We start from the raw sequence: 3837 nt of genomic DNA, 5'->3' as shown, positions 1-3837 counted from the left end.
AAATAATATATGTATTAACTCACAATCAATGATATTTTATAAAAAAGAATATCCCATTTGTAAAATATAAGAGGCAGTTGTACAGGCAGAACAAGGGAAAACTGCATGGTTTAAAATCAGAAAAGTTGTGTTACACAGTTCTATCCTTTCACCATACTAATTCAGTTGGTATGCTGGGCAAATCATCAGAGAAGCAGGCTTATACGAAGAAGAATGTGGCATCGGGATTGGAGGAAAGCTTAGTAACAACTTATCACAAGCAAATGGCCCAACCTCCCTCACCCAAAGTGAGGAGGACCTGAAGCACTTGTTGATAAAGATCAAGGATGGCAGCCTTCAGTAGGGATTACAAATCAATTCCTCCCAACGAGACCAAAAGGTAACTTCATGATGAATAAAGACAAGGTTGAAGCTGTCAAGGATTTCATCTTGCTTGGATCCACCACCCATGCTCACAGGAGCAACAGTGAAGAGACCAAACGATGTGTTACATTAGGTGAATCTGCTGCACACGACCTCTTTACAGTATTGAAATGCAAGGATGTTACTTTGAGGTCTGAGGTGCTCCTGGCTCAGGCCAAGGTATTCTCAATGGCCTCGTGTACAAATGAAAGGTGGACATTGAATAAGGATGATCAAAGATGAACGGATTTGTTTGTAGGATGGAGCTGGAGGAGAATATTGAAAGTCCCATGGGTGACCCAAAGGCCAAGTCTATCTGTCTCGGAAGAAGTAAGACCAGAATGCTCCTTAGAAAAGATAGCAAGATCTTGTCTTACACACTTTGGACATGTTGTCAGGGACCAGTCCCTGGAGAAGGACATCATTTTGATAAAGGGGCAGCTAAAAGAGGAAGGCTCTCGAGCAGATGGATTGACCCAGTGGCTGCAACAATGGATTCAAGCTTGGGAGCAATAGTAAGAATGGTGCAGGGAGGGGCAGTGTTACCTTCTGCTGTGCATAAGGTAACTATGGGCCGGAAGTGACTTGAAGACACCTGCATCAGGCCAGGTTGACTAGAGAAACAAATCCAGGGGCAATCATACGTGCGTAAGAGCTTTATAGCAACGTAAGAGCTTTATACCAATGTGCCATTATATATACACGTATCTTTTCAGTCATATTATTGGGGGCTCGTGCAGGTCTTATCACAATACGTACATCCATCCAGCGTGTCAAGTACATGTGTTGCTATCATTTTCAAAACATTTTCTACTTGAGCCCTTGCTATCAGCTCATTTTTCCCTTCCCCACCCTCCCTCCATCATGAACCCTTGGTAATTTAGAAATTATTATTTTTAAATGTCTTACACTGACCAATGTCTTCCTACACCCATTTTTCTGCTGTCTGTCCCCCAGGGAGGGGATTATATGTAGATCATTGTGATCGGGTCCCCTTTTTCCAACATGGTGATGCTAAGTGAGCTTTGGTCTGCTAATTGCAAAGTCGGTGGTTCCAACTACTCATGCCCTCCATTTGAGAAAAAAGATGTTGCGTGCTTTTAGAAAGATTTACAAAGACTCAGACGTCCTGTACAGGGTCACTAGGTGTCAGAGATGACCCAATGGCAGCATGGCGGTTTTCCGGTTATGTGCTTGTCTGTTAATAAACAGATTTGTAGATTTGAGTGAGATTAAATGAAAAGGATGAGTTACAGTGGGGAGAGGTAAATTGATTTGTCAGGCACCCAATGGGGCACATCATTTGTTACTAGTTTATTTCCATTTCACAGTGCTGCTTCTCAATTTTCATCAAATATTAGACGCTGAGCCACTGAACATTCAGAGTATTCTTCAGGACCATCAAAACATTAAGCAAAAACAAACAAACAAAATGTGGACAAGAAATCTGGACCAACACCTGACGTGGAGAAAGGGCCATGGAGACTGGTGTAGTTTCCTCCAGTCTTATGGGAATCAACTTAGACCTCAAATGATTGATTAGGATTGCTTTGAAAATCAAATCTATTCTGCTCATGACAAGACAGCCTTGGTATCGATACTCTAGCCGGATCCACTAGGCTTTAGTTCTTTAGGATGGTTTTTAGTTTGCTTGACAGCTGGGCAAACTTTAACGTGTTCATGACTACAGTCTGTCTTCGGTAGAAGTTTTATGAAAAAGGAAATCCTATAAATAGTAAAAAGAGGGAAACAGTAAGGGCTCCCTTGCTTGAAGCATATGGGTGTCAATACATTTGTCAACCAGGTGAGGTTACGCTGCCTATTTAAGGGCGAAAATAAAAGTAGCCACAGGTAACAAAACTGTTATCTAATAAGTGTTTACTTCCAAGTTGGGATGCCTGAATGACTGTAACCAGAGCTAATTGTCAAGTTGCTGCCCTCAGTCATCAGTGCCTTCTCTTGCCATAGCAGATCTCCTCGGATGACGCCAGCCCTCACGGTCTCCTGCCCGAGGTTCTGGGCTAACACTGCCAGCAACAGTAATGCTGCAACCATCAGCCCTCTGGGACATTAGCATTCCCGAGAGAATATGAAACATCCCTCAACTTATTTTTTGCAGGAAATACTGGAAGTATTGGGCTATCAAATTCCACAACTGGTTAGGGGGTTTTACATTCGGGTGTATGGAAGCATCACCGATTCAGCATCACTGAATCTCCGGGTTAGAAAACAGAATTACCCTACAGCCTCTTAAAGCACTTTAAAAGGAGAAGACATCATTTGAGGATAACACAGTCTTTGCATTAAAGGTGGACCCGAAGCCTTATTTGATGACCTCACAGTTCTGGGAGTTGCCGGGAAAGACAAGCTTTGATACCATTTGTCAGTGAAATATACACAGGTGCTGACATTTCTTAAGATGCTGCTAGCCCAAACCAGAAGTGGCTACTGGGTAGGTGAGGACAGAAATCTTGTCTCCTACGTGCACACTTGTCATGAGGGTGCATCCCCCAACTTTGAAGAGGATTTGAATTTCACAGCGAATCGTTTTTACCAGTGACTTGAACAGAACATAATGCAAGTCACTGGCTCATGCAGTCAATAAATGAAAACAAAGGGCCTAAGTGGGAAGGGGGGGGGCGTCAATTTTCCTGAAGAGGGGGGAAGAAAAACCTAGTTGGTGTATCTTTGAGTTGAGTTTGCATTTGGGTGGGGAACAGAGGAAGGGCGTTTTCATGAAGGCTTTGGGTCGGAATCGCTTCAGACAGTGCCTTGCCCACCCTGCCCCCCAAATCAAAACCCCTGTGGCAGAGACAGAGCCAGGATACAACCCAGCCTCCTGGCCTACCCAGCCCCCCACTTTAACCCTGCGGGTGGCTGCAGTGCAATCGCCCGCGCTTCCCAAGACTCCCTAGGAAGCAGCTACTGCCCATTCCAGGGGACCCAATGCAGCAGCGGGGGCAGAAGGAAAGCCCCTGCGGGGGCTGCGTGCAGCCTGGTCCAGATCAGGACGCGCACGTTGCCACCGCTCCCAGGTGCACCTGCACGGGGAGACCCTGGGGCCGGAGAGGGTCCCCCTGCGTCCCTGAAGCCATCAGCTTGCAGGGTCTCCAGGAGCCGTACCTGTGGCGGGAGGTGAGAAGCCAGCCAAGTCAGGGCCTCCTGGCCCACTGCTGCAGCACCAGGCACCGGGAGCATTTCCGGGTCACCGGGGTCGTGGGGCGGGGCCGGCAGGTCCCGGAAGGCGGAAGTGCACGGAGGCGACGGGCGGCCTGGGGGCCGTGTGGGGCCTCGGCGCGGACCTGGCTCTCCCGTGCGCGCGCGCAGGTTGTCCGGTAACGGGGTCGTTCCCGGGGTCGTGGGGCGCGGCGGGAGGAGGCCGGTCACCGGGTGCTCGGCGGGGCGCCAGCGCAGCCCACGCGGCCTCCCGGCGCC

General features: G+C 48.0%; 1 long non-coding RNA gene across 1 annotated transcript in view; it reads right to left on the bottom strand.

Moving 5' to 3' along the window:
* The window catches only part of LOC123521742, a 92016-nt gene extending 88434 nt beyond the window's left edge, over positions 1 to 3582 (bottom strand). Inside the window, exon 1 of the long non-coding RNA XR_006680099.1 lies at positions 3526 to 3582. This is a non-coding gene — a long non-coding RNA (uncharacterized LOC123521742). The remainder of the gene's footprint in view (positions 1 to 3525) is intronic.
* Between the last annotated feature and the right edge of the window lie 255 nt (positions 3583 to 3837).

This window comes from Echinops telfairi, unplaced genomic scaffold, assembly GCF_000313985.2.
Source record: "Echinops telfairi isolate 266 unplaced genomic scaffold, ASM31398v2 ScPeMD7_53;HRSCAF=182, whole genome shotgun sequence".
In the NCBI taxonomy this organism is placed as follows: Eukaryota; Metazoa; Chordata; class Mammalia; order Afrosoricida; family Tenrecidae; genus Echinops; species Echinops telfairi.
This window is presented reverse-complemented; position numbering and strand designations above follow the sequence as displayed.